Here is a 14,369-nt window from a genome sequence, read left to right on the forward strand (position 1 = left end):
TTTGGCTTTTGGAAGCACATATAAGTATGGTAAGCGCATATTTATGAAGTTATGTTTCACCACAAAGTCTACATTTTAATCAAATAGCATTTATGACAAATATGTGAATAAAAGTTTTCTGGGTTGCCAGTTTTTTTCAGGAAAAGGAGGCAAGATTCCAACTGGCCTAATTTCAAAATATGCAAAGAAACAATATTTTGAAATGATCAGTACTTTAAAAGGCAGCCTTTTCCAATAGCTTTCTCCCCGCTTCAGCCAGGGCAACTATAAGCATGTAGAAGGGGCAGGAGAGGTGGGCATTGCCAGCAAACAAAAAGAAATGAAACCAAGAAAGGCCAAAAAACAATCCTCAAACATCTTTAATCCAGCAGTTTGCATTCATTCATTCATTCAGGACTCCCAGGGGCCCTGCTGTATGCCAGGCCCTGTGCCTATCAAGGAACTCACAGTGACAGAAGGAGATCTGTCACCAAACCAAATGTTATTTTTTCTTTTCCTCCTTCCTGTTTCTTTTCCTTTTACAGGAAAACTGTTAGCATTTTGGATTCTGCACAATTTTATGAGTACATGACATTTTCATGGTATAACGTTCACCCGGGGCTCACCGAGGATTTATCTGTCCTGAAGATTTCTAAAATCTTTGTTTAAAAATAAAAATGAAAAATTTTGCTATGTAATTAGAGGATTTTAAATTAAAAACTCTTTATAGGGTTGAGTTCTTACTATACTTTAAATCTCGAAACCAGCAATCCAGGGTTAATCTTCATACAAAAGGAAGACTCCTTGCTGCACTTCTGAGCCACCGTCTCTTTCCTGTATTAGTGCAAGCCCCTTCCCTCCCTCCCTGCCGACTTCCCAGCGTCCATTCTCACCACCTCTTGCATCTAACCTCCAGGGTGGTCTGACTGAGTGATTTTTTTTTAAAAAATTATATCTGCTCATGTCAGACTCCACTTGCCCTGAGGATGAAACCCCAATTTCTTACTGGGCTTTACATGTCCCCCCGACTATCATCTTACCCCCTGGCCCACCCTGCCCTCACACTGACTGCCCTTTGCTCCCACCACCCTGAGCTTATTGAGGTCTCTGGAACAGGCCAAGCTCTTGACTTTGTGCCTCTCTCCGCAGAGGCTATGTCCTCTGTGTGAAATTCTCTCAAGCCTGCCTCGCTCACATGGTGTGTCGTCTCCTCAGCCTTCCAGCATCGCTCCAATGTCACTGTATCTGGGGGACCTTCCCTCAACACCTCCTTGGTTAAATATCCTTGCCCTAGGCTACCACAGCACCCTCCCCTCCCCTTTCATAACTCAGTGACTGTACAGCCCAGGGGACTAGATTCAATACCTTGTAATAACCTATATATGTATGCAGAACTGAATCACTTTGCTGTACATCCGAAACTAACAAACACTGTAAATCAACAATGGTGCGATTAAAAAAACCCTCAGAAATTAACTGTTTCTGGCCCACCTGCCCAACAGAACTGCAGACTCCATGAAGACAAACACCCTGCAGCTTATGCACAGCCAGCTCTGCACTGGCCCGTGCAGTGTCCAGATTAGAGCAGGCATGGTTCTCACCTCTTGGATACTGGGTGTCTGCATTTTCATTTATTATATTTTTCTGTACTATAAATGTTTACAAAGAAAAACTAGAAAACAGAAAAAACTCATTTAAAATCCAACGACCTACATGAAGAACCTAGGGGTAAGACGGGAATAAAGACAGACCTACTAGAGCATGGACTTGAGGATATGGGGAGGGGGAAGGGTAAGCTGTGACGAAGTGAGAGAGTGGCAGGGACATATATCCACGACCAAACGTAAAATAGATAGCTAGTGGGAAGTAGCCGCACAGCACAGGGATATCAGCTAGGTGGTTTGTGACTACCTAGAGGGGTGGGATAGGGAGGGTGGGATAGGGAGGGTGGGAGGGAGGGAGACCCAAGAGGGAAGAGATATGGGAACATATGTATATGTATAACTGAGTCACTTTGTTATAAAGCAGAAACTAACACACCACTGTAAAGCAATTATACTCCAATAAAGATATTAAAAAAATAAAAAAAATAAAATCCAACGACCTATACATAATACCTGTGAACAAGTAGTTACATTTCTGTATTCCTGTTCTCTATTCACAGGTGATTTACAGTGCTGCTTTTCGATGCATGGTACGGCATAAATATCAATCTCTGTATACATCCCTTTTTTTTTTTTTTTTTTTTTTTTGGCGGTACGCGGGCCTCTCACTGTTGTGGCCTCTCCCATTGTGGAGCACAGGCTCCGGACGCACAGGCTCAGCGGCCATGGCTCACGGGCCCAGCCGTTCTATGGCATGTGGGATCTTCCTGGACCGGGTCACGAACCCGTATCCCCTGCATCGGCAGGCGGACTCTCAACCACTGCACCACCAGGGAAGCCCTATACATCCATTTTTAATCACCACATAATCCTTCGTTAAGTAGATATATTATAGTTTACTTGACTCTTCCCATGTGAGTCTACCTTTGGTTATTTCTGGCTTTTCACTATTAAAAATGCAACAATAAGCCTTATTATATACAAACCTTTCTTTCATGTTTAGTTTTAGCCATGGCAATCAGGGAAGAAAAAGAAATAAAAGGAATCCAAATTAGAAAAGGAGAAGTAAAACTGTCACTGTTTGCAGAAGACATGATACTATACATAGAAAGTCATAAAGATGCTACCGGTAACTACTAGAGCTCATCAATGAATTCGGTAAAATTTCAGGATACAAAATTAATACACAGAAATCTAGCATTTCTATACACTAGAAATGTGTATAGTGATCTATACACTAGATCTTTTTTCTGAAAGATCAGAAAAAGAAATTAAGGAAACAATTTCACTTACCAGCACATCAAAAAAGAATAAAATACCTAGGAATAAACCTACCTAAAGAGACAAAAGACCTGTACTCTGAAAACTATAAGACACTGATGAAAAACTGAAGATGACACAAACAGATGGAAAGATATACCACATTCTTGGATTGGAAGAATCAATATTGTCAAAATGACTGTACTACTCAAGGCAATCTACAGATTCAGTGCAATCCCTATCAAATTACCAATGGCACAGAACTAGAACAAAAAATTTTTTTAATTTGTATGGAAACACAAAAGACCCCACCTGAATAGCCAAAACAATCCTGAGAAAGAAAAATGGAGCTGGAAGAATTACACTCCCTGACTTCAAACTATAGTACAAAGCTACAGTTATCAAAACACATTTTTGTTCTGGCATAAAAATAGAAATATAGATCAATGGAACAGGATAGAAAGCTCAGAAATAAACACACACACCTATGGTCAATTAATCTACAACAAAGGAGACAAGAACATATGATGGAGAAAAGACAGTCTCTTCAATACTGGACAGCTACATGTAAAAGAATGAAATTAGAACATTCTCTAACACCATACAAAAAAAATAAACTCAAAATGGATTAAAGACCAAAATTTAAGACTGGATACTGTAAAACTCTTAGAGGAAAAAACAGGCAGAACACACTTTGACATAAATTGCAGCAATATCTTTTTGGATCCGTCTCCTAGAGTAATGAAAATAAAAACAGAAACAAATGAGACCTAATTAAACTTAAAAGCTTTTGCACAGCAAAGGAAACCGTAAACAAAACAAAAAGACAACCCACAGAATGGGAGAAAATATCTGCAAATGAAGCAACTGACAAGGGATTAATCTCCAAAGTATACAAACAGCTCATGCAGCTCAGTAACAAAAAAAACAAACAACCCAATCAAAAAATGGGCAGAAGATCTAAATAGACATTTCTCCAAAGAAGACATGCAGATGGCCAAAAAACACATGAAAAGATACTCAAATTCACTAGTTATTAGAGAAATGCAAATCAAAGCCACAATGACGAATTACCTCACACCAGTTGAGAATGGACATCATCAAATAATCAAATAATAATATAATAATATTATATTAAATAAATATAATAACCAACAATAAATGCTGGAGAGGGTGTGGAGAAAAGGGAACCCTCCTACACTGTTGGTGGGAATGTAAACTGGTACAACCACTATGGAGAACAGTATGGCGGGTCCTTTAAAAACTAAAAATAGAACTATTGTATGATTCAGCAATCCCACTCCGGGGCATATACCCAGAGAAAACTATAATTTGAAAAGATACATTCACCCTAATATTCATTGCAGCACTATTTACAATAGCCAAGACATGGAAACAATCTAGATGTCCAACGACAGATGAATGGATAAAGAAGATGTGGTATAGGGACTTCCCTGGTGGGCCAGTGGGTAAAACTCAGTGCTCCCAATGCAGGGGGCCCAGGTTTGATCCCTGGTCAGGGAACTAGATACCACATGCATGCCACAACTAAGAGTCCACGTGCCGCAACTAAGAAGCCCGCATGCCTCAACTAATGATCCCACATGCTGCAACGAAGATCCTGTGTACAGCAACTAAGACTCAGCGGAGCCTAAATAAATAAATAAATAAATAAATAAATAAAAAGATGTGGTATGTGTACACACACACACACACACACACACACACACACACACACAAAATGGAATATTACTCAGCCATAAAAAAGAATGAAATAATGCCAACTGCAGCAACATGGACGGACCGAGAGATTATCGTACTAAGTGAAGTAAGTAAAACAGAGAAAGACAAATGTCATATGACATCACTTACATGTGCAATCTAGAAAATGATACAAATGAACTTATTTACAAAACAGAAATAGACTCACAGATTTTGAAAACACACTTATGGTTACCAAAGGGAAAAGGTGGGGGGAGGGATGAATTAGGAGTTTGGGATTAACATATACACACTACTATATATAAAACAGATAATCAACAATGACATACTGTAGAGCACACGGAACTCTATAATAACCTATATGGGAAAAGAATCTGAAAAAGAATGGATATATGTACATATATAACTGAATCACTTTGCTACACACCTGAAACTAACACAACATTGTAATTCAACTATACTCCAATTTAAAATAAATTTTTAAAAAAATTTTTAATTAAAAATAGAAAAGAATGCAGTAATAAGCCTTATTGTATATAAACCTTTCTTTTATATTTAGTTTTAATTTTATAGGCTAAATACTCAGACATGAAATTACAGGGTCAAAGTCAAATGGTATACAGATTTTATATTAAAGTTCCAATATATTTCTAAGTTTGCTTCTAAAATGATCATACTTGTAGTGATTACTTTCTGGATCTCGAAATTGGTGGGTATCCGACCAACTTCTTAATGAGACAGAGGACATATGGAGGGACATTCACTTTCTTCTTTAGAGATGAGAAGCAATTTATCACCTTGTTTCACAAAAGCCCACAACAGAGGGAGAAAGACAGCAAGGCTGAGTTTGAGTTCTAGAACCTGGCTCCTTAGAGCCTTCTGAAGGCAAAAGAAGCCATCCAAGTTTTTAAAGGGTAGACTGTTCAAACACACAATCACTCAGACTGTAAAACTATGTGCAGATCCTTATATCTCGTGAAAGTTATCTGTGAACGCCCAGGAATTGAAAGTCCCCCATAAAGGCCGCTAACTCAGAGTTGTGTGAAAAGCTGTCCAGTAAGGAGATGAGATGAACTGCCAAAGACCAGCAAAAACTTTACCCCTTAACACTGAAGCAGAGATGCTGTAAACCCTTCAAGGCTCATGCTTAGTGTTCAAGCTTCACCACGACACCTGTCTTTTTGTTTGTTGCTTTTTAACCATTCAGGAAAATGGTTTCTGTCTGTCCCTAGCATATGAAAGAATTTCCATACTCGAGTCTTATTCTAAGGGAAGGAGTGTTATGTGATTTACAAATATAAGCAAGCTGCACATGCATTTTCGTACTGCCCTGGGGTGGCAAACCCAGCCTTGCAGGAAAGACTGATATAACCTTGCTTGTTACAGAAGGAATGAAGTTGGACACCCTCGTCTTCAGATTACTTAGCAAACGTTAACTGGGGGAGATGGTGATGAAGACAAATCCACGTAATGTTTCCAGAGTCCCCCTCCTACTGACTTAACACTTGTACCTTTAAAAAGAGACCCCCCAACCAGGATGTTCACATCACCTAATAGTGCATGTTCATGTTAAAAAGAAAGGCCAAGAGAACTTTTTACTTCTAGAAGAAGTGACAGCAGAGAACACGGAAAAACTGTCTCTTACATCCGAAGTGCCCATCTCAGTCACAAACTGACAATGTGCAGTACTGCAAAGATGTTAAAGGACTCATGGCCCAGGCAGGCAAACTTTTTCTGTGAAGGGCCAGTTAAGCGAGTTTTTTAGGCTTTCTGGACCATATGGTCTGTCACAACTACTCAATTATTGTGTAGCTTGAAAGCAGCCACAGATAATACGGAAATGGACGAGCATGGCTGTGTTCCAATAAAACTATATTCAGGGACACTGAAATTTGAATTCTGTATAATTTCACATGTCATGAAATATTACTCTCTTGATTTTTTTCAACCATTTAAAATTGTCAAAACCATTCTTAGCTGGCGGGCCATATAAAAACAGGCAGTGGGCCAGATTTGGTCCATGGGCCAGAGTCTGCCCACCCCTGACTTATGATATCAGGCGGTTTGCCCAGCACATCCTCTTTGCCTGTCTCTGAAAGTCAGAATGGGAATGAGGGAAAGGAATCAGTGGGAGAAAGGGTCAGCAAAGCACTGTCTCTACGAATTCTTACAGGAAGGTGGTCAAAGACGCAGGTAGAAGTCTTAAATTCTCTGCTAAGAGCATTTCTATCAGAGCTCTTATAAAAGCTTCTAGAACAGATATTCGGCTCAGTGTATTAAAGTTCTATGGAAGGTGAGCCAGGACACCATACTTGCTTTGCATTATGCTGCCCTCCTATTTTATAGACATCTTTATGCAGCGCTTAACACGCTGGTTGTGATTCTCTGTTTAAGGTTATCTCATCTGCTTGCTTATGAACTCTTGCAGGGTAGCAACTGTTTCTTATCTAGTTTTACAGGCTCAGTGCAGAGTGTAAGGCCAGTCATCTAGTTGACACACAATACATGCTATCTGAATCTACCAGTAACATAAAATCCCATAGGCGATCATAAAGTATAAAGAACTTCATGATACTGCATGCCATGATGCAAATCTGCTTGCTAATGAGAATAAAATTGGACATTTTCTAAAATATTTTGTTCCAATGCTGACCAAATAATCTACTATATGCTAAAAATTAACCCAGTAGTTTTTCCATGTATCACTTTAACCCTTATGATCATTCTGTAAGATATGTGTTATCTTCCGTATTTGTAGATGAGGAAAACAGGACACAAAGCAAGTTAAGTGATAAAGCCAGGATTAGAACTCACATCTTCAGATGACATAGCTCCAGCTTTCCTCATTAGAATGCAGATCATCTGTCGAAATGTAAATTTGCTTACAAAATATGGAAACATTATCCATGGGATACTGGCTGAACACAAGAAGGAAGAAAAAAGTACTGTGACAATAATATTCGATCCAAAATTTGGTGGGATAAAGCAGTAGAATCTTTTGAGAATATTTTCTTCAAAATAAAAACCTTTCTAAGAACAGTAAGAATAAAGGATGGTAAAGTTCCCGAAGGGTATGGGGCACGGAAGTCAAGGAGACTATCTACTTTCTTTTGCCATCATTGAGTTAGAACAGAAAACATGCTCCTGCCAGACCTGACTTAGCAAAAGTCCAGACAAAATCAATCATTTTGAGAATCTCAGCACAGCCCCAGTCACAAGTACTCAAGATAGCCAAGTGAAAGGCATCATTAAAGTCAAACAACTTTGCTGTCGGCCAACTGAGCTGCTGCCAATCTCCTGAACTCGAAATCCAGAGGCAAAGGTGCTGATGCTGCTGTCATGTTTTGCTTATTTGAACAAACAGGATACGTATAATTTCTTATTTGAAAAGTGCTTTCACTTATTTATTTACTTAGCAACCAGCTACTGGAGACTTTATTGTATGCAGGGCACTATGGTTAGATTTGGGAAGAAAAGAGGTAAATAATGTGGTTTCCATTTTAAGACTGTTGCATCCAGGGGCAAGACAGAGCCTTGTTAAGAGTTAAGTGCAAGTTGAGGCAGCATGAAATACGTGCCTTAACAGAGGAAGAAGGAGAGCTCTATGGAAGCCTGGGAGCCGGGGCCATTCATTTTGGCTGGAGAGGTTAGTGGAGAGTTTCAAAGGTTATAGGCAAAGAACATCTTCAAATGTCTACTTGAGAAATATCTTCTAAGGTTCTGCCAGGCACATCCCTCTGAATATGACCACACCTCTTGCTCATCTACCTCCGGTTTGTCTTCCAAAATACATGATAGAAGCAGGTCCACGGCTGACAAATCAAGAAGCAACTAACATGAGGGAGAGCACAGATGAAATGACATAATCTTCTGGAAAAACCTTCAGCGTGCAGGAACCTACAGAGTTCATAAAGCTAGAGATGCCAGTACTTAGTCCAGAAATTAAACGCAGTCCAAAAAGACCATGGCCAAAGGTGTACTTTATGATTTGGAGTTGGGGAAGGTTCTTTGTTTTATTTCTTCTCATTCCCTTTGCTGGAAACAAATATTCTATGTGACTTTTTTGCCACTGCGGATTTCACTAGTCCAGAAAGCGGAACAATTTTATTGGAATAACTCAAATGTTGGCAATTCCTCCTGAGCTGAACGTTCTGCTGCTTCCCCTAAACTGACAAAAAGAAAGAGATACGAGTTCCTTAGAGTTCAGCTGCCTGAGGCTCCATTTGTATAAAAAATTAAAAACATTTCAAAGTAAATTCAATTAGTGAATGTGTATTGGCTGAATAGACTATCCTTCTAAATTTAATACAGCGAACATGACAATTTTACGAGCAAAGCAAGTTAGAGATAATATATTTTTATGTTCCTTAAACTAGCAAAGAGACTTCAGAACCATAAAGAACGCTAACAAGGTATTGCATATACTTAAACTTTCTTCAAAGAAAAAAATATGTGCGTTTTTCCAAATGTGAGAAGTGCGAGGTTTGGTTTTTTTCATGACTTCAAGGTTCCTAGAAACGTTACCTCTTCATCTTGCACCAGCATTGCTGATAAATGGCACTACTGACATATGATTTCATTCTGTGTGTGTGTGTGTGTGTGTGTGTGTGTGTGTGTGTGTGTGTGTGTGTGTGTGTGTGTGAGAGAGAGAGAGAGAGAGAGAGAGAGAGAAAGAGAGAGAGAGAGAGAGAGAGAGAGGGAGAGAGGGAGGGAGGGAGGGAGGGAGGGAGGGACTGAAAGAACAGAATAGTCCGCCTCTAGAAGACCTAGTGAGATAGAAAAAAGACAGGGAGTTGAAGGATGAAAAACTAAAAGTTCAAATAGCCTGTACTGTTTACTTTAGATTCCAAGAGATTTACAAGTGATTCCTTGTTCACTGGTCCAAAGATAAAGATCTAGGAAGACAAGATTCTGTGTCACCTAAAAAAATGAAGGTGCTAAAACAAATAAAGAGAAAAAAATGAATGTGCTGATTGTCACCCATTTCTACTTCACCTTGGCTTCTGAGGATAAACACAGCAGTATAAATCCAGGGCACTTGAGAATTTGGTTCTTCAGCAGAATGGTTTATTTGACTTCAAGGATGCTTCCTGCTGAACCAGTGTTCTGTCTAGTCCATGAATGATACAGTCTGACATCTTCAGAGACATTCCTGAGGTTTACAAGCTTTGCAGGCAGAATTCAGGAGTCCAGTTTTGAATATCCACTTCTGTTTAACGATGAAATCCTTTGACTGAAAATACATCCTACAGTGTCTTTTAATTTCTTGTATAGATTCTCTCCACCACACAAAATCACCTAAAGCTATTTGTGGAAGAATGTAATGAGCAACGCACACAACACATTGTTTCGCTAGGAAACAGAAAACCTTAGTTTAGAACCAACTGCTAAGTCTATTGCACATTTTATTTTTGGCAGTTTACACGTTCCTCTGGATCTCTGCATCTTTATAGATCTGTCTGTTCTCAGGATCAACCTTATAAGAAAAGACTGCAGAAAATTAACATTTACTGAGGACCTACCATGTGTCAGGTCCTGGGGAACTTGCATCTTTTAGGTATTAAGATGTAACTTACTTACCATAAAATTAATCCATTTTAAATGAACATTTCAATGAGTTTTAGTAAATGTATGCATTTGTACAACCCTCCACAATCTTCTTCTATTACTCTAAGAAATACCCTCATACCCTCTGCAAGCAATCCCTACTCCAAACCTCCAGCCTGAAGCAACTTCGGACCTGCTTTGTCTCCTCAGTTCTGCCCTTTCTAGAAACCATACAATATGCAGTCTTTTGTGTCTGGCTTCTGTCCACTTAACATGATGATTCTGCTATTTAGCCATATTGTTACATGTTATCAGTAGCTAATTGCTTTTATTGATAAGTAGTATTCCATTGTATGGATATGGCACACTTTGTTTACGCAACGACTTTATGTGGGAGTAGACTTGCTGGATCAAATGGTAAAGTGTATGTTTACCTTTTAAACAAACTGCCCAAATGCTCCGAAGTAGATGTGCCATCACTGTACACTGCATTCAGCCCTGTGTGAGATTTCCAGTTTCTCCACATCCTGGCCAACACTTCGGTGCTATTGGTCTTCTTAATTTCAGCCACTCTAGTGGAGAGGTAGTGATGGCTTACTACCTAATTTGCATTTAATTGTCTTCATTTGCATTTCCTTAATGATGAGTCCTATTAAGCACCTTTTCATGTGATCATTTGCCTTTTGTATATCCTCATGGGTAAAGTGTCTGTTCAGATCTTTTTCTCATTTTTAATTAAATTGTCAATCTTCTTACTACTGAGTTGTAAAAGTTCTTTATATATTTTGGTTAAAGTCCTTTGTTAGTTATTTTGCAAATATTTGCTTCCAATCGGCTGCTCGCCTTTTCATTTTCTTAATGGTGTCTTCTGAAGAGCAACAATTTAATTTTGATGACATCTGATTTATTGATCTTTTTTCTTTTAATGTTCACAGCTATTGTGTCATACCTAAGAATTTTTTCCCAAGAGAAATTTGAGTGACGTAAGCGTCAACAACCACTATTTTGCATATGGAAATCCAATGGTAACAGCACTATTTGTTGAAAAGCTATCTTTTCCTTATTCCCTTGGCACCTCTGATGAACATCAACCGGCCACATATATTAGGGTTTATTTCTGGACTTTTTCTTCTGCACCACTGATCCATACATCTGTCCTTATACCAATACCACACTTTCTGGATTACTGTAGCTTTACAGTAAAAGTTTTGAAATAAGGAAGGGTGGGTGAGTCTTCCAATTTTGTTCTTTTTTCATACTGTTCAGGCTATTCTAGGTCCCTTGCATTTCCATATACATTTTAGCATCAGTCTGTCAATTTCTACCAAAGAAAAAAGCCTACTGAGATTTTGATAGATTACACTGAATCTGTAGATCAGTTTGGGAAGCATTACCAATATTGAGTCTGCTAATCCATGAGCATGGTATATACTGCATCAACTTAGTTCTTTTATTTCTCTCAACAACATTCTGTAGTTTTCAGCATATGGCTTTCACAGTTCTTGTTTATTCTTAAGCATTTTTATTCTTTTTGATATTATAAATGAAACTGATCTTCTTAAAATTTCATTTTTTCAGACTATCCATTACTAGTATACAGAAATATAACTGGCATTTGTATATTGATCTTACATCCTTCAATTCTGCTAAACTCCCTAATATTCTAGTATCTTTTAAAATAGATTATTTAGGATTTTCTACCTACAAAGATCACACTGTCTGTGAACAAAAACAGGTTTATTCCTTCCTTTCCAATTCTTATGGCTTTAATTTCTTGTTCTTGCCTCATGGTTCTTGACTTTTGTATTTCAATCACTAGCAAACTTCTCTTTAGTACACTGTTTATTGATACTCCTACACCCTTTATCATGAATGCTGAAATCAGGCTGTTGTATATCCTTCACCCCAATGAATGACCGTTTATAATTATTGTCACTGCCTATCAGTCAAAAATTCACTTTCAGCAGCACTGCTGTCTATGTTCATAAAGTAGTGTTTGGATAATTATTTCAAACATTCAAATTGCATTTTGTATTCACCATTTAGAAAAGAAGGAACAGTTAATAAGCACGAGCCTCAAACTTCACAACGATTGACACAAAGATGAAAATCATTAGCCGTGCTGAGAGTGGCAATTCTTTAGCCTCAGTTAGGTGCTTGCTGGACTTAATAAGCTGGTCAACCATGAGAGGCAGTAAGATTAAAGAATCGAACACGGCATAATGAAAATATAACATATCAAAGACCATGTCTAAAATGCAAAGTAGAGTTAGTGACTTTATAGTCCATTTTAGGTCTTTAGGGACACAACCGCCTTTCTGATAGGTTGCTGTTGTATTTGAGCACAGTTCAATTCACAAATAGACTGAGACGCGGCTCTCAAAGTGTGGGAAATACCAGGACTTCATTTAATCTTACACAACTTCTGAGAAGAGTATACTGGTTCCCATTTAGAAATCAGGAAACAGACAGAGAAATTGAAGTAACCTGCTGTACAGTAAATGGTGGAGACAAAATTCAAACCTAGGTCTGTTCGGCTCCAGAAGTCCTAAACTGGGCTCCTAGTTTCCTGAGTAACCCGTTTGCTTGACGCATATTCCAAAGCCCCACGTTTCCGCCTGCTTTCACATCTGGTATGGTTTCTAGCCTTCTCTGGAATTCTCCAGTGACTCACAGCTACTGTGCAACCATTGGGGAAGAATCTACCTTCCTGGTTTGCTCAGTCCCAAAATACCAGTCTGATGGCTTCAACACTACAATGAAAAGATCCGAGGTGGTTACATAAATAAGACACGTGTGCGTAACTGTAGAAAGCTTAGCTTGAGATAGATAAGTGATTTTCCTTTCAGTCTGGGGGCAGAAATGCCCAGGAAGTTTGGATAAGAAAGGGTATTGGAAGTTTTTAAGTGAGGTAATTCAGGCTTTTCTTCTCTGCTTTCATTTTTGGGGAGACACATTAGAAAATGAAGGCATTCCAAAGCAGAAAAGTTAGCGTCAAACTATTAAACTGTAGATGGGTGATAAGCTCAGCCTTCTCTCTCAACACCCCACAGAAAAATTCTAACCCTTGGTGCAGATGACTCAGACAGGAATCTTTATAACTTGGGTTTGTAAGTCCAGAAAAGAGAAGCTGTTATTTCCACTGACAGTACACAGAGCAAGGAAAAAAGGAAACAGTATCAAAAGTGCTTCTCATTGTGCCTTAGGTAAACACGCACTAGATGTTTTGGATTTGTTGGTTAATTAGAAAACATTTCAATAGGCTCTTTTCATGAAACAAATACTGATCATCCCTGCCCCCCCCCCCACACTCCCCACACTCTGGACAATATACAAAACCAGAAACAACTGTCTCAACTCCTGATGCGCCACACAAGTCCTCAGAGAAGTGAGGAAGCCATCTGGGATGACTTTACCCTCTGATCAGCAGACTTTTGGAAGAGAATTCTTTTTCATAAACCCCTTATTTTATGTCCTATACGAATCTGTTCCCTCCACAAATAAAACACATACTGCACAGTCCTTACAATGTTCAGACGTGAATAGCAAAGCCTTGGAAAATTTTTGTAGTCAGCAATATATCAGAAACAACCTACATGACTGAGGGACACACCGGCAGAGCCACCAGATAGAATAGGGGCCAGCAACTAAGGGTCCACAGCCTGTCGCCTAATTTTGTAAATAAAGTTTTATTGGAACACAGCCATGACCATTCATTTTTGTCTTGTCTAGGGCTGCTTTCTTGCTACAAGGGCAGAGCTGAGTTATCTGCCACTGAGACCATCTAGCCTGCAAAGCCTGAACTATTACGATCTAGCCCTTTATGGAAAAAGTTCATCAACTCTCATGACAGTACATTTAAAATAATACGAAGGGCTTCCCTGGTGGCGCAGTGGTTGAGAGTCCGCCTGCCGATGCAGGGGACGCGGGTTCGTGCCCCGGTCCGGGAAGATGCCACATGCCGCGGAGCGGCTGGGCCCGTGAGCCATGGCCGCTGAGCCTGCGCGTCCGGAGCCTGTGCTCCGCGACGGGAGAGGCCACAGCAGTGAGGGGCCCGCGTACCGCAAAAAAATAAAAAATAACATGGAAAAATACTCCAGTTAGGGTAAGTTAAGAACAAGAAAGGAAAGATATGCTCTTTCATGTAAGGTAGAATCATAATTAAATAAAACAAAGGAAAGTGGGCATAGAAGAGACCAAAACTGTTAAGCAGTTGGATGTGGGGGTAGCATTACAGGTGGTTCTCTCTCCCCCACC

The 14,369-nt window shown here is 39.3% G+C and overlaps 1 protein-coding gene across 3 annotated transcripts in view; it reads right to left on the bottom strand.

The window, feature by feature from the left end:
* ZNF462 (zinc finger protein 462) overlaps nt 1–14,369 on the bottom strand; it is a 142,589-nt gene that overhangs the window by 10,651 nt on the left and 117,569 nt on the right. The window lies entirely within an intron of this gene.

This window comes from Grampus griseus (assembly GCF_964374135.1).
Source record: "Grampus griseus genome assembly, chromosome: 6".
Taxonomy (NCBI): Eukaryota; Metazoa; Chordata; class Mammalia; order Artiodactyla; family Delphinidae; genus Grampus; species Grampus griseus.